Here is a 25,699-nt window from a genome sequence, read left to right as displayed (position 1 = left end):
AAAAGATGGTTTTTTTTACACGCGTATTGTTTTTAATGGCTAAAAGGGGACGACTCAATTGGCAGCAAATATTAGTTGGGGTTGTATAGAAGTCTATGAGAAAATAACCCTACTTCTCACTTGATTTATTAGCTCAGTAAACATTTTCTTAATGAGTTTACGGCCTCAGTTGCTTGTTTCAAGTCTTCTTCAACACAGCATGATGCTAATTTAGTTAATTATGGTCCCAATTAGAGTCAAATACACGATGAAGCAGGGTATCTTTTGATTGACAGGTCACTACCATAGAGCACTATGTGTGTTGTCGAACTTTGACCCCTTCATGAAAGTGAACTGTAACATTTTAGTCATTGACAAATGTCTTATTCATAAATAACACATTCTGACCCCACTTTGGACTTTCCTCAAAATATCCTTAACGGAAATGAGTTTCTATTGAAATTGATTCAAGTGGTGTTGTGGAAAAAGCGAAGAAAAGCAGCTTAATAATATCAATGAAGTTGGAAAAAAATGCCTGTCATTTTTCTTGACCTCTCCAACTGTGGCCATTCTGAGATAAGCCCCAGCAGTGCTCAGATATGAGTAATAATCAATGCTCAAACTCTGTACAGTCACCTTTTATCTCACACAGCACACCACGCTGAGCTCAGTGTTTCGTATGAACGCCAGGCAAAACAGTTGTGTCCTGGATATAAAGTGGTTTCTTCAGGTAACTGCACTTCTATTTTCACCATACTTCAAACAACATGCGTATACCACAGGGAAGGGTGTAGTTGTTTGCTTTCCAGAAAAAGCCTCGCTGCAGAAACTGTAAGGTTTTACCCCTGCAGACTATTCCTCCTACCACAGAGAGGAAGAAGCAGCATGTCCAAAAAGCTGACAAACGAACAGAGACAAATCTATATAAATAATTGCTAAGTGGAGTGAAGAGGAGTTGCCCATCATTCAGAGCACAGGCGTGCACAATATCTCCTGGAGATTGAGAGTCATCCATCACTGTAAGACTTTAATTTGAGATGTTTAGGACTCTTGCTGCTGATTGTGTAAGAGCCGGGGAGAGCCCTGTCTTAGAGGTCTGCGGGGGTCTTGGCAGAGTGTTGCTCGCTGTGGGAGAAATTGCTGCCTGACACAAAGCACATTCATACCAGTACAATAGTTTCATCTGGCCTTGAGACTGTAGCCAGAACAACCAAATCCACTTTCTGATTAGCATTCAGAGGCTTTAAAACTGTGCAAAGCAAATTTCTGACAGTTATCTTATTATGTTTTATGGCACTACAGAAAGACTGGCACACTTTCATGCTCAAACACACACTTATAGGGTAGATAGTAGAGGTTGGGGGGGAAAAATCGATACAGCTCAGCATCGTGATATTTTGCTTGGCAATAGTATATCAATACATGGCCGCCAAGTATTGATATTTAGCTTTCCGACGGCCGTCAGTATTTTCGCTGTTTTTTTTTTCTGGAGGCCGTAGTGGGCTCACTTTTTGGAAAATTCTGGAGATATTGATATCATATGAAACTAGAAGATCTAAGGAAGCTATAAGCACCATGTGTGCACTACAAATTATTTGGTTCTTACTAGGGGTGTGCCGATCAATTGGCCGGCCAATCGATTGGCACCAATTTCCTTATTTTTGTGGGATTGGCGGTCGGCTGATTCTTTTACGTCAAACCGATCTTATCTAGCGATCTAATCTACCTCCGCAAAGGTCTATTTGCTATTTATTTTCACATTTGAATAGCCACAAAGCTGCTGCATTTGTTCTTGTTGTACTATAACGAAACCAAAAACTCAGGACACTTTATTTATGTTTGCAGTCATTTTGTTAGTTTTTCCTGTAAATTGTTGCTATTTATTTTAAGATCAATATTTTATTAACAACCTCAGACATTGTGATTTCCTTTATTCGTTAAAGAAAAATACTGCTGTATATTATTGTTTTTCAATAAAAATAAGTTTCAAACATTGAAGGCGTATGCTGTGAGTTATAAAAACAATCGGTATCGGCCAATAAATAATAAAACTACAAAACAGTCTATTTGCTTGTAATTCATTGTAGAAAGAAAATTCACAATTTGTCTAGAAACATAAATGGCACACTGTGAAAGCTCCTATGATTGCACTTTCATCTGGCTTTCTCAGCTTGTCTACATATCATACATAAATTAAGTAATTACTGTAAATAAAACGTGTATTTTCAATAAATAGATGGACTCCAGAGGGAAAAACAGTTAAATCTATGACTCGAGTATCGGGATAAAATCGTATCTTTGGGCCTCTGGTGATCCCAACCTCTACTAGACACACAGATAGATGCACATATGCACACTTGGACACACCTGAGTTAAAGTGGAATTATGTTAAAATGAGTCCATTGAGTGTGGGCGGAGATGGAAGAGCCCAAGGTAAAGAGAGTCTGCAGACTCCCAATAATCTCAAGTATTGATTCGGTTTAAGCCCAAGGCTCTTGATGGACACTTACTTCAAAACGCGCTGATAGGTGGCATATCCGGATGACTGATCGCTGTAGTTCTGCTTACGCTAAAGGCTGCGGAGCATCTATAAACAACAGCTCGGCCTAATCAAACAGTGCAGCGGATGCAAAGATATGATGACAGCTGAGTGGACATGTGCTTTAATTTACCGCGAAGCACTCAGTCCTGGCATTAAATTTACATGGACACAGTCAGAGTGGAGAAAAGGCATACAGAGACTTTACATCCACCCTGACAAGTGGTGTTGCTGTTTGCTGTGACAGATGCGTAGCTGTCAGCCCAGGAAGGTAATTGATTACAGCAGACTTCTGGCTGCCTTAGGTTTCTACTGGTCCTGCATCAGCATTTAAAACACACAGAATGAACCGATAAATGAGAGTGAACCATACAGCATCACTTAAAACTAAATCATGTATGAGAAAATGCATGATCTGTTGTACCAAAGTGGGAAAATCTGCATAAAACTTTATGCTTAATGCAGTTTCAGTGCATTCACACTGACATAGAAATTTGCATGCAAATTGTTTTTATCATGTTTATATTAGTAATTGATTACAACAGACTTCTGGCTGCCTTAGGTTTCTTCTGGTCCTGCATTAGCATTTAAAACACACATAATGAACCATATAGCATCACTTAAAACTAAATCATGTATGAGAAATTTTTTTCTGTTGTACCAAAGTGGCAAAATCTGCATTAAACTTTATGCTAAACATAGTTTCAGTGCATTCACACTGAGATAGAAATTTGCATGCAAATTATTTTTTATCATATTTATTAAGTTGTACATACATTTGATTCTGTTCTACGCAGCTCAATCATTGTAGTACTGGTTATTTCCATAGGAACACCCTTAAATAGCCCTTTTCAATTCATCACTTAGTTATTTAGGCAAATATTTAACTAATGCAGTTTTTATGTTTTCCATTTTTACCGCTTTCATTTTTCCTGCCCCTCATTTGTATTTTTTCCCACTTTGTATATTTTATTAATGTTTTTATCGTGTGTTTTTAGTGTGTTTTGTTTTTAGCGACACACTGTTAAGCACTTTAAGTCTCTGTTGGTTTGTGATGCCATTATTATTTTGCATATGGTTACTTGTGCCTGCACTAGCTAGACATAATCATTTAAATTTTCACTAACTCTGTTGCAGTGGCGCCAACGGTGCCAAACAGCTCTCATTAAACGTAACTAGCTAGCCTATTTTTAGCATCTGTACCACTAATTCATGACATTTCTGCTGCCATAATTGCGGTAAAAACCACAATCATCATTATGTTGAAGCGTCAGAAGGACAATCAATGGTTAAATCCATATTGTTTGTGTTGAAAGTGACTTTAGAAACTGCTTCACAGTTTAGGAAGCGATTACCAACAGGGAAATGATGGCTCAAATGTAAAAAAAAAAAAAAAAAAGTGATTCATCAATCATAAATAATTTAAAATGAAGTTTCTGAATGTTTTTCACATTTCACAGAATGCTGTGTAGCCTCTGGAAATAATAAGACAATCTGTGAAATAGGAAAAAACTTAAAAACAATGTTCCCCTTTCTCAATCCATATTCATATTCATGTCCATAACCTTGTGTTAACTGCTCTCAGATACATATAAGTCGTGTATATTCTTCCATTATAAATAACAGTTTTTGTGTGCATGCTGTTTGTGCATATGCATCATTTATTCATCCGGCCCCAGGTGTCTGCAGTTAAATAAATCATAAATCCCAAAAACAAATCAAACGTGATTGCAAACTGATTAAATCAAATGTGTTAGATAAAAACTGCAAATGCTCAATAATTAGTCATCGGGCAACAAAATGTGATTCTTGATTAAATGAGGCAGTGCACGATGTGAGGCGTGCTGCTCTGATCTTACACTATTCAACATGATACAGTATCATTGTCCTGTTCTTGCACAGAAGTTTCACCTTTCAAGGGCAGCGCTGAAAATGTGCAACATTTGTAACCGTAAGCATATCCCAGACATCGTTTTCCATTATTAATACCGAGTCAACAGGTTAACAATGTTGTGAAAAAACATCTTCTTCCACTTCACTCCATCACTGCATTTTCTTTGTCACGATATGCACCTGAGCCTGGTCGTGTCACTATCATCACTTAATATACCGCAAGTATATTGCGTGTCTTTTCATTTATCCTCTCTAATGCAGTTATAATACCTGAGTGGTTGGTGGCTGCATGCCCTGAATGCTCATTTTCTGCACAGTAGCCTCTGTGTACTCAAAGGGTCCAGCTCCTCTTTTCCTCTGGAAGTGGACTCCTTGGAGCGTAATTTGATTATTCCAAAGCAGGTGTTTTCAGCTGAATGCTGATAAGAAGACTCAGTGCCTCCGACACTAAAGTGAGTTACATTAGATGTGCTTAAAGTGGTGGAAGGCAGCGGCTTATTTTTTTATCTAATCTGTGAGCGAAGATGGAATTGACTTTGAAAAACCTGTGCTGGAATTCACACTGCATCTCTCCAGTCAGACTGAAATAATGTTCCACGCAGCCACGGAGAATGGTAAGTGAGTAATCGGCCATCGTTGGAATAATAGCACGTTGCTCGAAAAGTCTTCAAAGTGACGTCGGATTATGTCTGTCTCGGTCCATGTGGCTCCCGCTTGCTCTCGCTCTCCGTGCATTTGATGCAACACGGTGCTTCGGATGATTGAAGAGATGCAAAGTTGATGTTGTAACAACTTCCAGCGGGACTGCTGATGCAACAAACAAATGTATAAGTTCGCAGCAGATGCAGCTCGGCGTCGCTGCGGGGTACGTTTCTATATTTTGTGTCCTTACATTTCCCTTTTCTGGCTCGTTCCGAATGAGCATCTGCTGCTGCTGAATGGGGGCAAGGTTGCATCTGTGATCCCATGTTTCTCAGCAAATCATATTCTGTCAAAGCCTCTTTGATATCCTCTCAGATTGTTCTGTCTAATCCCTTTCCACACCACTAGAATGGTCTTAGCCACTAATAATATTGCTGATATACTGTGTGCAAACAAAAGGACTAATCTCCAGCCTGTGATTGAGCCATCAGACCCCGGGTGCCCCTGCTCTCCACTGAAAGCACTTTTATTACAACTGTATGTCTGTTACATTGCAACTGCACACTGTCGTCCTTGAGGCTGCCATTTAAATGCAAAATAGACTATTTATTGATGTCTTTTTTAACTGTATACGAACGTGAATTAAACGCGGTTTGAAATAAATAAAGAGATTTGTACTTTGGTGGCTTATTTACGCACAGCTTAGATCAACTTGCCAAAAGCACTTGACATGCCATGGTGTGATAATCAGTGTTGAACCCTCTCCAACACAGTGTTGAAAAGCTACATAGCCTTTCAAATGCAAATTAAGTCAAATAACTCAGACCTACAAATGGGGTCAGTGCATTCAGAGTGAAGTGTTGCCTGACATGTGAACCTATCTGCTTTAATTGACACTTAATGGATTCTCGTCTCATTCTACGAGCCATGACAGGGAGCACAAGTGATGCACTTAAGTGTCTGCGGAATTCAGCAGCAGTTTTTTGTCTCACAACTCCTTTCGTGTAAAAAAAAAAAAAAAAACATTGTCAAGGGCACAGCTGAAGCACATATCAAACATCCAGTTGTTAGAAAAGAAGTGTTTAACTGTCTTTCTGCACGGGGAATAAAGCTCCTCGCTCTGTCAACAAGCTATTAAATGCATATCAGCTGCACGAGTGTAGCAGTGGAGTTGCTGGAAATCAGTTCATTTCTACGAAGGTGAAAACTAGGGTACGTGTGAAATGCCTACAGGCGGAAAATAAAAGACACTTACCTTTTAGTGGGACACTTTAGAGCAGAGACGTCTCCAGTTTAATCCAAAGAATCACTGAATCAAACTGTCCTCCCACCTTCTCCTCGCAAGAGCAGACCCTCTCCTTGTGCTGCTTCTTTCTTTTTTTTTTTACTCCTCTTTTAATTCCCTCTCTCTCACCCTGCTCTCCTGCTTTGCCTCTCTTTCATTATCCCGCTTCTCTGTGTACAGTTTTGAGCCCACGCTGGAGAGGAACGACAGATATACGCACGGTGCGAGTTACACCAGAGACAGCAGCTTCGGAATAGCTGGAAAATACACAGGAGCTGTACCAAAGTGGAGCGTGTCCATGCGGTTAGAGAATGACGACTGCTAGGGAGGGAGCGAGTGAGTGAGTGAGCGGTGAAGTGAGCGAAAGAAGCTTGTGCGAGACTGAGAGAGGAAGTGTGTGTGTGTGGAGAGAAAGAGAGAGAGAGAGAGAGAGAGTGGGGAAGAGGGAATGTGAGAGGGTTTGTGTGTGAGTGCTGCTGGCTCAGTGGCGAGCGACAGTCGTGATTGCATTGGCGTAAAGCAGTAGCGCAACCCCCCCCCCCCCTCTCTCGTCAGGTCCCCTGAGCACTAGGGGATCTTCATCATCAAGCAGATTAGAGCCAACTAGCAAGCACCCCACCCCCCCCCCCCCCCCCCACCAAGCCCCCAATTACACACACACACTGGAGCCAGTGGTGTGTGCAGTGGTCACTGGGGGATTTTGAATCGGAGAGACACTTGAAGATGCTTCTATTGTCCGGAGCCTTTAAAGGTCCCAACTGAAATTGGGAACTTCTCGCTCTGCAGTCAGAAGTTGGCTAATTAAGCTTTTCTTGGAAAGTGTGGAAAACTTACATATATATCTAGTCGTTTCCATTAGAAGGTCGCAGTTGCGGCGAAGGCGTGGTCGTCTTGGGGGTCCCATTATATTTTGCTGAACTGACAGCTGAGCCAGCAAGGGGAAAGGGATGTAATTTACACAAAAATGTTCTTGACTGACTTGCAAGCCGTCACGCTGCAATAGGCAACTGACAATTACCGTTTTATGCTAATGCCATTTAAAATAAAATGTTTCAATAGGACAGTCTTTATGCAAATCGGCTCTCCATTTACAAAGGTAGACACCCGGTGGCAGTCCTACTGGCAGAGAAACAAAGCGGGGGAGGTCCCGGAACAAACAAAATTGTAATTCGTCGCTTACGGGATCAAATTTTATTTCATTCTTTGGCCCTAAAGAAACGCCAAAGGGCATGTCATTTACAAAGCATACAGTGTATTAAAGTGGCAAAGAAAGCCATTAAAGTTTCAGTTTGACTGTGATGTGTAAAAGTGCATTTGTGCTTTTTTATTTTCTATGTGAGACACATTTCAGGACGTAAGCGTAGTTTAAAAAGTGACAGTTTAGGGTAGATTTGTAAGGTTATGTTTGAAAACACATCAGCAAAAAACTAACTTTATATTAGTACTAGCATATGGTAGTGTAGTGGTAGTTTTTGGTTCAGGATCAAGAAGAGATTAAAAGCATGGCAAAGGTTTCCCAATGGTTCACTTGAGGTAATGTAGGAGTCTACAGTGCTGTAGTGTGTGCAGAGGTATATTTCTGGGGTTGTGATATACTTGTGATCTAGATCTGAAAGAGACGATGACGTACACAGGTAAGGGGAGTCTGGGTCTCGGGGTGGGTTGGGGTTTGGGGACTCCAGTTGGAAGCGGAGGCCTCAGCTGGTTCCTGCTAATACCCATAACCTCTCAAAGAGAAAGAGCTAATAAATAAACCCAACACCTCCCCCGCTATTCCCAACAGAGCCTCGCCACAGAGAAAGAATTACATCATCAAAACATCAAAACTTTACGTGTTTCTCTGAAGTCTGGCAGTTGTCGCTGACGGTGACCTAAATTCCCTTATTTTCATGTTTTGCATGATTTAATGCACTGCTACTTGCCTTACTTGATCATGCAGAACACAGATGTCATCGTGCATCTCCCTGGCATATTGAGGAGCAACCACCAGCTTTAACCTTTAAAATTAGACCTTGATATGGTGTGGGAATCAAAGGTGGCACACATCACTCTACGGAAAAGGTTATTGAGGCATTAGCATTTAGTTCTCTCTATATTTCATTTTGACTGTCTTGAAGATGGACAAGGCACACAGGAAGAAAAAAAAAAGCCTCTCTTTTCCTCCCTTTTGCTTAAAACGACTTTGTTATAAACGCGCAAACCTCTAAACACTCAATTGTACTGGAATTAAAGCAATTTTCCTCAATTATCCGTAGCACATTATTCTCTTTCTGGTTTTAAATTCCAGGACAGGTGACCGGCAAAATAGAAAATAATAGTGGGGTGCTTGACAGCGAGAAGCACTTTCTCTTAAGATAGGAAACAACACATTTTGAAATCAAGAGGGGATTTTGCACTTGCACACTTACTCCAATTTGCCAATCATCCCATTTCCGTTGTCAGCAGAAAGTAAAAAATCAAATGAATACAAATAATCTGCACTCCTCAGAGGAAGCAATATCAAAAGAAAAGCGATGTGGGGAAAGAGGAACACTGAATAGCGTGTAAATGACGCTTTTTAAAAACTATGATTCTGAGAAGCTGAAAGCTGTATTTGAATGTAGTTATGCAGCGTTTTATACACTCAGCAGTCCTGGCTGACAACCCTGCTCCCAGATCAACCCTGTCCAGATGGCATGGCGTGGCCCTAGAGGACTCCATATTTAATCCTCTTGGCACAGGCTCAGCTAAACAAGAGGTGGAACGGATGCTCGGAGTCAGGCGTCAATCAGGACATTTCAGACTGGCCAACTGCTGCGTGGGGCACAGAAGTGTCCCGTACAAGTTTGCATACAGGACACACAGAGAGAAAAAGGTTTGGCTTCAGTCCATACAAAGCACTGACTGACATTTAATTGAAGGTCATGATACGTTACAGGACATTCCTGTAGGCGTACTGCCGATATGATTGACGGTCCCCCTATGAAAACATAACCTTCTGGAACAAATACAGAAAATATCGACTTCAGGCCTTAACAAGTCATTTATTCAAATAAAAGTAAAATGCTGAATAGGGCTGGGCAATATGGACCAAAACTCAAATCCTTTTTTATTTGAATTTTTTAATTTTTTAGGCTGAATGGCGATGTATGATATATATATCGCCATGATATATATATATATATATATATATATATATATTATAAATTTTTATATTCTCATAATATTTATACATATTTTACACTATTTTTTAGGCTGAATAGTAAAATGCTGAATAGGGCTGGGCAATATGGACCAAAACTCAAATCCTTTTTTATTTTAATTTTTTTAGGCTGAATGGCGATGTATGATACATATAATATTAATATATTTTTATATTCTCATAATATTTATATATAAATATTATAAAACTATTGACCCACACACCAACAATATCTTGCCATGTGTCATCCCTGCATTTAGTAAATTATGCATTATTTGCACAAGGTGAAATACTGCCCCTCGTCTTTTTGGAGCCAGTCATTACCTATACGTAACTTCTTTAAACAACAATGTATTTCTTGAATGTAGGGCTGGGCGATATGGACCAAAACTCTGTATTTTTAAGCCGGATGTCGATATATATGAAATATATTGGTATTTTAAACAAAACATGCAAAGTGTTGAGTTTTAACTCAACGTCACAGGTATTTTTTTCTGTTTATTTCCGCCTGTTTTTTTTGTTTTTTTTTTGTTAAATGCATGCATTTCTTCAACCCTTTAATGCAGAATAAAGTAATATACACCTTTTTTTCAGGACTACCAGTGCTACCAGAATATATGGCTTCTGTCATGTGTCACATGAACGTGCAAAAAATATATATACATTTAATATGTATGTGTGTATATATATAACCCTGAAGACAAAGGAACAAATAAAGCAGAAATTAAATTTTACAGATATATAGTAAAACCACACGCAAAAACATAAATGCAATGGGCTTTTTCAACTGAATGTTATATTTTTAGGTCTTGGGGATCAGGGGGCAAACAAATAAGCACTCTACATTGTACAAAATTACATATATTTACAAATATATAATATAATATATTTACAAAGTTGAGACGTTTTTCTCAAGAAAAGCTCAACTGTGCCACACTTCAAAGCAATTCCTTCAAAGTGTACTAGTGTTTTAGTGACATTTTGCAAAGCAAAACTAATTGTTGTTACATATTTTACTGTAACAAATCAACTTTCTTGCAAAACAATGAGATCGCTTCCATCACTCTGCAAAACTCCCCAAAAACACCATCAGTATATCAGTATGGCGGTACTGTCTCAACTACATATCTCTTTCTAAAACATATCAATTGAACTTGTTATATATAGATATATCGCCCAGCCCTACTTAAAGGTAACATATCTGTTCTCCAACATTTTCCAATATTAAATGTATAAAACTACAGCTCAAAAAAGCTTCCCCGACAGGATCAAAAAGCCTCTGCAAAGTCTCTTTCCAGTCTTGGTTCGGCTGACATCTCTTTCTAAAATATATCTGTATTACGTGTATATAATAATAAAGAATTAAGCATCTTTGAGTGTCTAGAAAAACGCTATATAAATTGCATGTATTATTATTATCATTATTAATAAAGTTGATACCGCCCAGCCCTAGTACACAGTCATTGTATCCAAACTGAAAAAAACAAAACAAAGCATAAAACTTGCATACTTGCTATAACTGTTAATAAGTTGTGCTGTGCCATTTAAAAAAACCTGATAAGCAGTATCCCCAAACCCCAAATCAATTTCCTCCCACCTGACTGTTCGTGTTTTGAAACTCATCACGGTTTATACGTGAGTTTAACAACACATAATTAGGAGAAAATTAAAGATAAATAATAAAGATTAAAAAAGCAACCTTTATGGTATCTTCACTGCAACATGCTGGCTTCCACAGAGCCATATGCACGGATTAAAATATTGAAAGAATGACTGTGGATATCAAAAGAGACTTATAATGTCTGTGAATTGTTAATAACCTAAGGGAGTATTTACACTGTAAAACTAATGCACAGTAATAATTCACAATTAATTGCATCTGGTTTGTCTTTTAACTTTAATTGGCCACCAGAGGAGTGCAATTGCTCATATTTATTTTCTTTAAAACTTTTATTGGTCGACTCCTGTTGCTATTGGAATGCAAGGTGCATCAAATAAGAATACAAGTGAAAAAGTGAGGGAAAGGTGTGTATCCTGCTTATCGGGATATTGTTCCATGGAGCTTAATGATTCTCCAAACGCAGATTTATGATTTTCTAAAATGTCTCCATTGCCACTATTATATATTACATGATATAAACGAGCTGTGAATGTTTAGGCATGCTTAGATGTGTACATATTTTGGATATTGATAACATTTTTAATGATTCTGTTTGGAGTTATTCCTGCGTGTTTAAATGCATGTGGACTAGCATTACAGTCTTCCAGGGAAGGCAGTGTTAGAGCAGTAAAACCTCCAAAGAAAGCTGAAATATTCACATTAAATACTCTATTTATTATTTTATTTATTCCCTTTTTCCACTGATTATTTTCTTGGAGCGTGACTAGGGATGGAGGGACGGAGGGGGGATGTGTTTCAGGACAACAAGGACCCAGGTGGAGTTCTTATTAGCGGCTAAGTTAATGGAATCACCAGTCTGCCTCTCACCGGCTGATGCAGCTCAAGACAAGACCAGCCTGTCCTGAGGGAGGTCTGGCCCAGAAGAGGGCATCTGGAGCCCCGGTCTGCTTCCTCCTCCTCTCTGACTTACTGCAATTACCAGCAGGAGTGGCATTATGCTGTAACACATACACCAGATCTGCAGATCACGGTCTCTGCTTATGGCTGTTAAATCAAGCGTACCTTGGTTTTGCATACTTAGTTTTTCAATGGCCCTTGGGTTAAACCATTATAGTACATTGGAACTAATCCCAAATACTGGTTTTTCATTATTAATTTGGTTGACCTAGCATGCTTTGTAATATGTGATCACATTTATTGCCGAGATAAATAATACAAAGACAGATTTATTCAAAACGATTGGATTTTCATAATTGATATGGTTGATTCTGATTGAATATTAGTTAATTTTGTATGATTCGCATCACACGATCGTATTTAGTGGCCAAAGTTATCGCCTCTGTTCATCACTTTTCTCATAAGTTATAACATTGTTGCTATCACAAGTATGTCTTTCTAGTGGTACTGGTGCTACATACATTTTCTAGGGTTGACCTAAATGCTTTGAAGCCTCTACCATTGTAATGGTAATCAGTGTTCAAATTGTTATTCAAGTGCCTCATTTTTTATTTTTTTAAATTCAAAGTGCAAGAAATATTGCTCTCTTGTCCATGGATGACAATAGAGAAGCATTCGAAGGAGAAATGACTGTGAGACGAGCAAGAAAGAGACCGGATGACTATGGGAGACCTGATGAAGGTCTTCTGTTGTGTGGAGACCAAATTCAGACTTAAATGGACAATATTTCTTCCAGTTTCCAGTAGGTATGGGCGTTTGGAAGAAACCTGCCAACTCGAGCATCTATAACAATCAATGAATTGCTCCATACTCCAGTATGTATAAAAACATGCATACATGGGCAAAATAAAAGATGTTTATATATATACAGTACTGTGCAAAAGCTTGTTTTGATAACATATGCTTTTATTTTAAAAGGACGAAAAGAGACTTTGTGTCGATCTTAAAACTAACAAAAGTGAGATTATACTGTAAAGATAACGTCAAGGAGTGCAATGTTTTATGTTTTAGCCCCCAAAGAGGCATGACGTTAGTTTTCGCAGTAATCTTGCATATTTAAGTGAGTTTTGTGTTTAAAAAGTGCATAGATTTTGGATAAAGTGCTTGTAAATGCTTGAAATTCTTACTGTATTTCTCTTGCAATCTGACTATATCAATCTATAGATTATAGATAATCACATGTTCAATGTAAAAATAATGAGTATCTGAAATGAAGACCGTTCCTCCTAAAAGTGTAATACCATCGCTGTTGATATGGTTCAGTGAAATCTCCCCCTTTTAGTATGTAAGTACTCATCTAAAACATATAATTTACAACAGGTGTAAGATACTGGAAAAGCTTGAAGATTTACCTTGAAATTCCTTGAAAAATGCTTGAATTTGACCACTGCTAAAGTGTACGAAGCCTGAAATAAGTTATTATTTGTTATTAAGTGTATTTCTGTGTTAAATTAAAATAAAAAAAATACAAAGATTGATTAAAAATTCCACATTATCGACCAAATTCTAACGACCATTAATCAACAATCGATTAATTATCGACATCCCTAGTTTCCTGCACAGATTCATGCAACATCGGGAGAATTTCAGACTTTCAGATTTTGTTTATTTGGTCATTATTCCTTGATATTTGTGCTTCTACTGCAAGCAAATAAGAAGGCTACATAAGTCCCAATCAGCTCCACTGCATCTGTTGGAATCCCTCCAAGACTGGCGAATGTGGCTCCAAAGCTCTGGAGCTTTAAATATTCATGTATATTCTCACTCAAGCTTTGAAGACCCAACAATAGCATTCGAGAAAGCCCTATTTTTTCTGCTAATGACCAGTCGATTTATAATGTACTGTTACTGCACAAAACTATGAATGGCATTTATATGTTTTATATTATGGTATAGATTTCCAAGGATAACATTTCATACATAACATCTTTGTCAGTCACCACTGTTGCATGAAAACAAACAATAAATAACCTTGTGCTTAGACGAACCAATCTTCATTTCAACAGTTGGAAACTAGTAACAGCTCTGTCAGTGCAGTGCTTAGTTCTGAGGACTCATCCACATCTAGAGTGTTAAATCAGAGCAAAATAATCTTTGATTAAGACTGCTCACATGAACAGGCTCTTCACAATCAAGACCTGAGGCACAACGAGTGAGATTGTTTTTAAGGAAAACTCAAATAGCGCATACTGATCACAGTACCAGTGCCGCATTGATCTGAATGGAGCAGTAATTAAAACAGCCATGTGTTGCAGAGAGTTGCTTGAACAGAGCGAGCCAAACACTCAGTCTGACAATGCCCCTGCAATACAGGTTGCCATTAACAACAATCAGTGCAGGCACTAGGAATGAGACATCTAATCAGTTTCTCAAAGCTGTAATGCCAAGCTAATGAAAGAGATTAAAAACGCTTATTTGAGAGAGGCCGGTGCTTGTTTCCCTGATGATGTTTTTCTTCCGGCAGCTCAAGATAAAAGCACATTAACAATGCCGGAAGAATATTTAAGATATTGAACATGGAATTCGTTTTCATCGGTGAAGAAATATTGGTTGTACGGGGGGCAGGAAATCCACAGGTAATTTGATTTATTCACATCAGGTTTTGTCTGCAAAATGTCGCAGAAGTTGCCCCACAAATGAAATGGGGTCACATTTTCCGCAGGTAGGAGTGAAAACTGTCTCAAAGTTTGGATGATTTGACAATTTGATCAGCAATCTTCACGAGTAATCAGTTCTGGCAGACACAAGCCCACTCCTGTCAGTGCCATGGGCGGCTGCAAAATGAGCCTATATTACTTGTCTGCTGCAACGGCTGAGGGATGTGTTGTCAAGCAAGCATTTGGCAAAGGTTTGGAGTAGGAGTGGGAAGGAAGAAACGCATTAAATACTGTGGAGAGATGAAGCGGCCGGTATACAGGCTCTAGCCTGCAGAGGTGGAGGTATATTGAACGAGTGAACGAGGACGGGCTAAAAAGCCAGAAGGGCTGTGGTGCAGAAACTGCCTCAACTCACTGCAGGCTCTGAATTGTGCTCTGCAGCTACACTATATTACCTTTTCATGCTGTCCACCTGACTGCAGCCCACAGCCTTGCACTTGAACCTTTTGAGAGCATTTTAGCATTTCACTCATGCTGCATAATTTTACCACCACCCTGCTGTTGTAAAAATAATTTAAAAAAAATATATATATGTTGTTTTATCATTTGAACATGTTAGAACTCCACAGTGCTCATTTTTAAAGAGTGGTGGTGTGCAGATGACACAGTTGCTCCACTGTGGTCTGGTTTTCTGGCCACTGCAATGTGATGGGATAAGTACTGAGGTCTGTCCTATTAATGGTGGCAAGCCAACTTGGATGTTATGATGAAAACGAGAGACATGTAATCTCTGAGGGAAGGGCTATGCCAGGGAAACGGCTTTCCTGTTTGTCCACAGCACGGATTTAGATCCCTTCATCCCAGCTCTCTCCCACTGCCTTCACAGGGTTATTATTCTCTGAATTCCCACGGTGTGGCCAATCAACAGATGTATTTAAAGAGAATTTGTCTTCCCTCCCGACAAGCCTCCCCCACAACCAGTGATATTCTATCATGTAACTCAACATGGCAAAATCGTCAGGATTGCCAAGGTATTGTTTGCAAATGTGTCTGCGTCAAACTGACATTGAGCAAGTGCTCCGTCCTTCAGCTCAAATATCAAGCCAGAGCTTCTCAGGGCTAGTCAAAGCACTGTGATATGAATAAAGGGTAAAACATTACTGTACGTAGAATTACAGTTGGTTTTAATAATACATATTGCATATTATGAAAAAGTTAAAAAATATAATATATGTATTCCACTTTGCAGTGAATGGTCATCATGATGTTGAGTGTTGCATAGGGCTGGGCAATATGGCCAAAATAGTCTATCCTGATGAAAGTTATTTCCCTACTAATTGTATTATAGAGGTTATTGACACAGTACTTTAATGATATTAAATAATAATAATGCATATTGATAGCTCTTTAACAAATTGAACCATGCTGTGGTCCAACCTCATAAATAGATATTTTAAAAACAACCTTCCCAATTTTAGGGAAATTTCTTTACTTTCATTTTATCAAATATTTTAGAAAAAAAGTTGTTTCAACTCAACGTCTAGCTTTTAATTGTCATAATAACATCTTTGAGAAGTTTCAGTTTTGTTTCAGAAACTGCCCTCCTCAAAGTAACCAATGACCTCATTTTAGCAGCTGATGGGGGGAGAGTGCAATTTTAATTCTTTGAACTTTTGAGAGTGCAGCTTTTGACCCTGGACACCGTTTTAGTTGATCATCTTAAAATATGGATTGGCATCAAGGGCACTGCACTTGTTTTATTCCTTCCTTTTAGAAAGAACCCACTCAGTCACTATAGGTAATCACACATTAGCTACATTCATCGTCTCCTGTGGTGTCCCACAAGGTTCGATATTAGGTCCAATTTTGTTTTCTCCCACTCAGCCAATTAATCCAACGCCACAATGTCTCTATTGATCTAAATGCTGACGACACCCAGATATACCTCTGCCTGTTTTAGATTTTCTCACTGATGTCAACTGGTTCAAAATTTTCTGCAATTTAACAATTAAATATTGGTAATCAAACTATTCAAATGGTAGCATTAAGCGCAGTCTTGGTCCTATGTCTGTTAATGTTAGATCACCATCAGAAATCTGGGAGTTCTTTTGGTGACTAAGCTATGGTTTGATCCACATGGCAAAAGTTTGGAAAGGCTTGGTTAGCAAGGAACAATTTATGTACATTCTTCTAAATAAACAGCCGACTTCTTGAAGTGTCTTTCAGTCCAACTATGCACAGAACAAGACATTTTTAAGGGATCAACATGTTCCAGTTTACTTTGAAGTGAAAACACACTTTAAAGGATAAAAAGATTAAAACACACTGAGCACTGAGGTAGTGACCTGTCAATTATAACGTAGCCCCGCCCCAAAGCATACCCTGCTTTATTGGAACCAAAGAAGCTGCTACATGATATGCACCTTAGCCACCACCATGCCTTTTATTTCTTAAATTTTTTAAATAAAAAAGAGATACTGCAAATAATGAGACCAGCAAATGATTCACGGGCAGCTTGGGTATAACAAACATACAAGGTAGCTCTGCAGCAGTTACCATTGAGAAGCCAATTTGTTTCTGAACATGATTCCAGCAATTCTGTTTCAAAATTGGGTCAATAAATTGCTGTCAGTCTAATTCATTTGGCACTGAGTCATTAAAGCCAGAATGATGCTGTTGTAGCACTGCTGCATCCGCCATTCTTGGCAAGAGGGGCTTAAATTAATATTCAGCTGGAATGGTTTACATGCACACGCACACACATGCTCTCACAGTGAGAGACAGATAAAGAAAGCAGGAGACAGATTATTTCAAAATTATGATACCAGTACAAGTAAATGACCACCTTCACCTTCTCCTTCAGGTGCTGTTTTCGCTATGAATAATAACGGTCCCTAAAGTTTTGGGAATAAATACCGAGCTTCATAAACTTGTATCACCTGCTGTATTTCATTAGTACAACTCATAAACACACCAGAGAACAAGCAGCTAGTTCTTTCACTGGCTGCATCTGCCAGATGTTTTTTTCAGTTTTATACTGAGCCACATCTGTCTCACCATAAAAACCTTGTGGTTATGTCCCAAAACACATTCCCCCCACAAATTCATCAAAAAGCATGGTGTCATGTGGTGCACTTTTTTTTCTGTGTGTCATTTAGCTGGCTAAATGAGTTGTCCAATCCATTAGGCATACATCGTCTATCAGTGGTCAACATGTGTGGCGTAAAAAAAGGATATTCTTTGTTTTTATAATTTCTGCTGGGAAATCTGCAAAAAATACTACAGATGGAGTGGATGGTTGCTAAAAATGCCACCCCATTTCCTTCTGTAATCTCCACCAGGGGCTACTGGGACTCAGTGAATGCGTAAGCTAATAGTGGAATATCATTTGATATGGTCCTTGGCTGTGAACATAATTCATAGTACTTTTTTCTCTGACACACATTTGTGTATCATAGTAAGAAGGAAACAAGCTTTGGATATTCAGTAGAATCAGACACTTTGAGGAAATACACTGTGTGATCTTCTTACATGCAAGGGCATTTTCAATTTTCTCTTTCTACCAAAGGAAATCAAGTTTTTAGATGTTTTGCATTTTTTTCGTTTGTTGGCGGGGGAAATCACAGCCATTCTTCACTAACATCAACCAGCTTGCGTGGGATAAATAATGCTTTTCTTGCTTGACTGTTTCTTAGTGACTGGGAGATTTTAATCTGCACATGTTTGCCCATTTAGACGAATCTGAAAATGAGGAAAAACAACATGCATACACAGTACATCATCATGTAGATCTGAAGTAGACACAATAAATTGGTTCTGTTGAGTGTTCGCAGCCTCAGCTGGAAGCTTATTATGCGGCGTCGCAAAAACACCTTTGTACGGGTTTAAAGAATGGTTGTTTTTGTTCGGTTTCTCAACAAATACTTTTCCGTGACCTGCCATGAACGGGGCGAGACGGCCCGGTAAGGGGTCTGGTCATTATTGGACTTTGCTTATGGTGATGTTGAGTGTGGGATCATTATCAAATGGTTTCTTCCAACAGGCACTAAAGAGTAGTGTTGGCAGCCTTAGGCCTCAAGCTGTTCAACCTTACGCTCACTAATTGGTCTCTGTCAGAAAGGCCAGAATGTGTCAGCTCAACAGTGTTCAAGGCGCAGGGAGGAACTCTTGTAATGAAACAAATTTAAGAAAGGAAAAGAAGTGGATCACATTAGGAATGGAGAAAAGAAGTGGTGCCAAGAGTGAAGACATGCAACTCGGAATATTAATGACCTTTAGTTTATGGCAACAACAAAACAGCCTTCATTAGTTGTGTTTACTTTGCAAATAATGCCATGTATAATGATTACCACTGCGACGACAATTATTTTTGCAGTATCCATACATCATCTGCTGATCATTTCCATTCTGCTTAATTATTTTGTCAATAAAATGTCAATAAAAAGATATTACATCTGTGATTAAATCAAATTATATTATGTATAATAGAATAGATAGACAACCATCAAATATTCACATCTTAAGCCAGTGTTTTTTTTTTCATTTATTAATATTTTATACATATTTTTCATTTCTGCTTAAAATAAGTGACACAATATGCCCGTTATTTGTTATGATCGACAGTCGTGATTAGTTAATTATGTTGTAGTGACTGTTTTGTTTCTTTTTTGTAATGATATAATAGAATAGAATAATCAGAGGACCAGCAAATTTATAATTTCTGCTTAAAATAAATGACACAGTATGGCCTTTAGTTATTATGATTGACACTCTTGATTAGTTAATTATGTTTTTATACTTTATTTATAATTTTTATTTTATTTATATTCTATTTTTAATCGAAAACCAGCAAATATTCACATCTGGAATCAGTGGGGTTTTTTTTATTCATTTTAATACTGCTTATAATAAATTACATGAAATTACTTCTTATAATTGACACTCTTAAATAGTTTATTTTGCTTTAGTCACTATGTTTTGATACTTTGTTGTAATAATATTACATATTTTATAAATAATAATATTATATATATATATATATATATATATATATACACATACACACACAACCGGTCAAAAGTTTTAGAACACCCCAATTTTTCCTTTTTTTTTTTAAATTCAAGCAGTTCAAGTCAAATGAACAGCTTGAAAGGGTACAAAGGTAAGTAAGGTAAATAAAAAAAAAAGGTAAGGTTAACCAAAACTGAGAGATAATGTACATTTCAGAATTATACAAATAGGCCTTTTTTCAGGGAACAAGAAATGGGTTAACAACTTAACTCTATGGAGTCTTGGGCTATTTTGTTCATTTTTTTCTTTTTAATTCTTTTCATGTCTTTGTAAGTCATTTTGTTTATTTTTTGGGTAATTTTGTGTCTTTTTTTTGTCATTTTGTGTCTTTTGGTGTCTTTTTTTTTCATTTTGTGTCTTTTTTTGGTCATTTTGTGTCTTTTTTTATTCCTTTAGTCCAACATAAAATGTGATTTTGAATCTTTTTGAAAAGTTGGGGTGTATATATATGTATGTGTATATACTATATATGTGTGTTTATATATACATGTGTATATATATTTATATATATATATATATATATATATATATATGTGTGTGTGTGTATATACATATTATAATAGAATATAGGAGACAGAAAAACAGAGAATAAGTAAAATGCTCACATCTCAGAAGCTGTTTTTTTTCCTTTCTTTATATAAGCCACACGATATGCTGCTATGTTACAATGATTGACATTCATGATTACCTAGTTACTGTTTATTTGCACAAAAGAACAGCAGAAAGGCACCATTTTCCGTGCCTGAAAGTACAAAAAAAAGGAAAAGTATGCCCATTTCTGTTCACTTCCATACAGAACCACATGTACTTGTAGATTTTTCTTCTGAAAAGCTCAACAATGATGCTGTTATTCAGTTCTCTCCCAGTGAAGGAAATAGTTCCCTTACCCTTTTGTGTAAACTTTGAGCACTTCACCTCTTTTTTAATCCTCTTTGCTCCGCGAACACTGGGGACTGTTCAGAGTGAGGTTATGTGCTAACTCTGGGCACTGATTGTGGCGCTCGTCTAATCAGAACAAATCCACTCATGGTTAATTTCTGTGGTGCTTTTGAGTGGAAGCAGCAAACGGGCCAATCTGCTCCCTCCTCGGGCAAACAAAGGGAGCAAGTAATCAGATAAAAACAAATCAATAAGACAAAAGTTCAGGTGAAAGGAGACAATGGAAATGAGAATCTGCCTTTGGAGACATATCCCAATGCAAAAAATAGAATAAAAATAATATTATTTTCTTGGTGTTACTTTAACAGTCCTAAGAGAACAACACTGCCTGGATGAATATGTTTCACCACAATGTGTAATATGAATGCAACCAAAAAAGCAGCCTCTGCAATAGATGCATAATACATATGTCAGAGGTTCTGTTCTTTCAGCACAGATTTTTAGAGATTTATTTAGTTATTTTGCAAGAATGTGTCGTTTCGAGACTGGTCTCTCCTCAAAAACACCAAGATAGGGCAGTTGTACATGCACCAAAATATGACATGTTTTTACACTTTAGACTGTCCACCGCTGCTATCTTGTTGATGTAGTAGTCGTGATTATGATTTCCCCTATTAAAACTCCATGTCACTGTCAATCAAGAGAGGATAGATGGATGGGTGGAATAAATGGAGGAGAATGGGGTTTGTGTGCTGTGTGCAAACAAAAGTAATTCCTTTACGTAACTTCAGTGGGTCACGGCTTGTGAATGATGTTTTTTACGTTACTTACGTGGCTCACGTCACCCTCGTAACTACTTCACTTCTGGCATTTACATAAATTTATTAACTGTTTAAACTGTTTTTATAACACCTAACCATGAAGCACCAAGGTCAGTGCTTTTGTAGCCTAAATTAACTGAACTGCAGCCTTTTTTACCATGTATTTCACCGTCCGCTGCAATTCGTCCACCGCCAACTTGCTGACATAGTAGTGATACACGGCGAAGCAAAGTTAAAATGGCAGATTCCTGCCTTCGGCAGGGGAGATGTATGGGTCGAACAAACGGCAAACTTTCACCCAAGAGAGCGGGGTTTGTGTCCCGTGTGAAAACAAAAGTAAGCAATTTTTAACTTAAGTTAGGTTGTTTGAGGTATTCAAGTGACCCTGTTAACTACTTATGTTCCGGCATTTACATACATTTATATACTGTTTAAACTGTCTTTTACATTTGCACTAAACCTAGGTCAGTGGTTTTATCTATCTATAAAAGCAAGAAGCATCTGTGTGTGTTTGTGTGTGTGTCTAGGACATATCTCGCTGACCGTTAGTCAGACTGACCTAAGATTTCGTATGCGGCTTGCGCATGGCAAGAAGGTGTGCATCCTCGATTTTGAAGTTTTTTTTATTCATTTTTCCTAATATTATTTACGTAGGACGTGTTGCGGCATTGCACTGTTTCCGATCGGACGCCTTTTAGTGGAGCTCCGCCCCATTGTGTGATAGGCCTACACCTGGTCAGTAACACAATTCACTCTGGATTTCCACCCTGACTCATCTCATCTGTAAGTCTATTTAGCCTACCTATCTTTAGGAGTTTTAAAGTGAGCTACAAGGTTTGATTTTCCAATAATATTCGAATAGTTTCCAGCGAATATCAATGTTCAATGTGTATGTGCTGGATGGTGTGGTACCTTATGAAAAGTAAGTTTTATGGAGTTCTAGACGTTGTAGTGGTCTGCATGTAATGTGCAAAAAATCTACTTAATGTCCCACTTTAAGAATACATACTTCCTACGGGCACTGCACTAGTAACACAAATCCACAGAAACTGCAGCTTTTTTTACAACCGCAAACCGTACCATATGTATAGTGACATGTGTTATTTTTATAATGCGCCACGTGTATGTAAATGAGTGTCATAATGGTTGGTACTGACACAAGACCTCTTCTGTTGTTGTTGCTGGTTTCACAACCAGTTCCAACCAGTACAGTATTTATTCACTGTTCTCCTCAAGGCCTCTCATTGTGTTGTGCATCATTGCTTTTCTGAATAAGTGCATAACCAAGATGGTCATTGAGTGTTATGATCTCCATGATTCCATTATATTATAAGCGCCTGGGGCCTTTCTTCTCGCAGAAGATGCTATGGGTGACACAGGTGAAGTGTGAGCTGGTCCTTTACATATGTGAAGAGGAAGGGAGGAATTGCTTTGTGAGTCACTCACCAGCACTGCCCTTTGATCACCTCCCCGCTTCTATAGTGTAGGGGAACAAATGCATTACGGCCTTCACCGCATACAGCAGGTGGTGGGCTTGAAAAAATAAAGAAGGCCGGTTTGTGGTGTTTTGACAGCTTCCCCTTTATTACAGCCCATGTTGCCATCTTGATGTTCGACCTGCTTGCACATAAAGACGATGAAAAGGAAACAGCCCTGGAAAAAAAAGATAAATTCATTCCTTTTTAAATAATAAAATCACACAATCTATTATTAATGCGCCAAATGTCCAGCTTGAGATATCAAATGCACTTTTGAAGTCTTGAAGGGTATATCTTTTCACCTTGTTTGAAGCCAGGCCCAACAATATGAAAGGAGGTGGGTTTATACAGACGGGGAGTATAAAGATGAGTGTGTGTTTACTTATTTATCTGTTTCATGCATTTACTCTTTTAGGGCTCAGTTCACAGGAAGTGCAGGGTGGACATCTGAGCCTTTTGGGTAAGGATATTTCATAAACTGCAATAAGTGCCGTGCGCCAGCGGTAACTTCTTTTTCCTTTGAAGACAATCCAGAACTCCTTTGGGAGTTACATATTACTTTTTCCGCCCTATTGAAATTGGATTGGCAGCTGGTTTCAAGTTTATATTACTATAGAGGAATCACTAAAGTGACAAACTTTTATTTATATATTTTATTTCATACGAGGCGACTGCAACAGAAAAAAAAAAAAAAGATAACTGATGAGAGTAAGATAATGCAGCTCTTCGTGTGTGTTTTTACAGGTTGAGCCACCACAGTTCTTCAATTTCCAACATACAAAGGCCTGGAGGCATCCTTATTGTTTTATTGGCTTCCTCCTGACCTTTGCTTGATTGACAAGTTGACCCCCCCCAAGATTTCATCCTCCACCAAGCTGACTTTCCTACACGGTATTGGTCACTAAGCTGTTTTTGCACTCAGGATGCCACGGTGATGACATTCTCTCACAAACTTGTGACAGCACCAGCGCTACAGAACACACCAGACATTGTGCGAGAAAAGATATTCGCCTGTTGGGTTTAAATCCGAAAATGTTGCAAAATAGCCGCTTTTCGCTTTGACACCAAATCCTCTAACTCCCGCTCCTCTGTTGCTTCTGCTGCTGCTGCTGTACAGAGAAAACACTTTCAGTTTATAATGAATTCCACCTAATGCAGCTGTGCCGCATTCAGGCTGCACCATGGTGGTTGGAGTTGCCACAAGACGTGTAAAACACTCCTTTCAGACATGCTCCTAATGTGTTTTTAAATTTAACAGTGAACAGTGTGAAGTTGATCTTTTGATGAAGGCACTTCACTGCTAATTTACCTAATTTTTTCCCATGTTGCTACAGTATTTTAAGTTTTGTGTGTAACAGTATTTTTGTTAATACTGTAGGTGCGCTGCTGCGGCTGATATGAAAAATTGAGGCTATAGTGAAAGAAAGGAATGAGCTGAATATATTTGCAGGACAAATGTGACATTATGTTTTAATAAATCACACAGTGACTAATGTAAAGTTGTTATATTCAGGACATTGGTGGTTTTCTTGAATTTCTATTGTCTCACCATATAATTCACAAACCACAGAGGTTGTTGATAGTTCATTAATTACCTGAGGTGTCCACTTAATGAAGGTCTCGTGAGAACGGAGCTTAAAGGCTTATTACAGTTGATATATTCCCCTTGCATACCCATGCATGCAATCAAAGATAGGAACACACATAATGAAAATATAAAATACAAGACACAAGACTGGTTAAAAACCTAATATATGGTTGACCGTGTTTGGCGATTTTGTGGGCAATGTGTTAGAGGAATAGTTAATGGTAGTGTGTATAATGTGATACTAGTAGCTAGTATGCTTTTGGCCCTTTTTTATTACAAAAAAAGTATGCTTAATGATATAATAAACTCATCTGTGTCTCATGGATCAAATAGGATTTTATTCTATTAAATGTGTCAATCCACATTGAGACCCCTTTCCTCAAATGGCTAGCAAAGTGACAAAATATTTTATAAATAAGGGAATTGACCCCTTTGTAGATGTGTTGACATGCTAATGGTGAGTGTATTGTGCCAATTCTGGTGTTTCTAATTCCTGCTCTTGCTAAATACAGTTAACTCCGTTAAAGTTAAACATTAAAGTGGATAATTTTCTGCTTTATTTACACCTACACTAGTTTTGCTTAAGCACTTGTATCTCGCTAATCTCAAAAGTTTATTTGTTCTTCAGATCTGTAGCTCATAAATAAGGGGATTGACCCTTCTGTTGATGTGTTGACATGCTAACTGTGAGCGTGTTGTGTCATTTCTGGTGTTTTGTGTACTTCCTGCTCTTGCTAAATACAGTTAACGCCGTTAAAGTTACACATTATAGCGGATACATTTCTGCTTTATTTACACCTACACTAGTTTTGCTTAAGCACTTATATTTCGCTAATCTCTTTATATGTTCTTCAGTTCTGTTAGCTATTTTAGCTCCATTATTGGCATATCCTTAATTATAAAACCATCCTCGGTGTTCTTTCTACATACCTGAAGAAGTATGTAATTAAGAAAAGCACAGGAAAGTATCAGCTCCGCTCTGAGGACTTGTTTTTACTGACTGTGCCTAGAGTCCGTACTGAACTGGGGAAAAGGGCATTTAGTTATGCTGCTCCTTTTTCATGGAACCAGCTGCAAAATGCGCTAAAACTTAAGGAGCTGGTTTCTCTAAACATGTTTAAATCCCTACTTCATGATGTTGAAGCTGGCTCTTCTGTCTGTACATGCTT

At 38.2% G+C, this 25,699-nt stretch overlaps 1 protein-coding gene and 1 long non-coding RNA gene across 2 annotated transcripts in view; one reads left to right on the top strand and one right to left on the bottom strand.

The window, feature by feature from the left end:
• Positions 1 to 6,931, bottom strand: part of LOC131961692 (cadherin-12-like) — a 149,020-nt gene extending 142,089 nt beyond the window's left edge. The window contains exon 1 of the mRNA XM_059326534.1: positions 6,309 to 6,931. The gene's annotated coding sequence lies outside the window, so the exon portion shown is untranslated. The remainder of the gene's footprint in view (positions 1 to 6,308) is intronic.
• LOC131961693 (uncharacterized) overlaps positions 1 to 24,920 on the top strand; it is a 97,384-nt gene extending 72,464 nt beyond the window's left edge. Inside the window, exons 3-4 of the long non-coding RNA XR_009389877.1 lie at positions 23,358 to 23,402; positions 23,687 to 24,920. This is a non-coding gene — a long non-coding RNA (uncharacterized LOC131961693). The remainder of the gene's footprint in view (positions 1 to 23,357; positions 23,403 to 23,686) is intronic.
• The last annotated feature ends 779 nt before the right edge of the window (positions 24,921 to 25,699 follow it).

Source organism: Centropristis striata, chromosome 23 (assembly GCF_030273125.1).
Source record: "Centropristis striata isolate RG_2023a ecotype Rhode Island chromosome 23, C.striata_1.0, whole genome shotgun sequence".
NCBI lineage: Eukaryota > Metazoa > Chordata > Actinopteri > Perciformes > Serranidae > Centropristis > Centropristis striata.
Note: the sequence above shows the minus strand (reverse complement) of the source record. Positions and strands in the feature narration are given on the sequence as shown.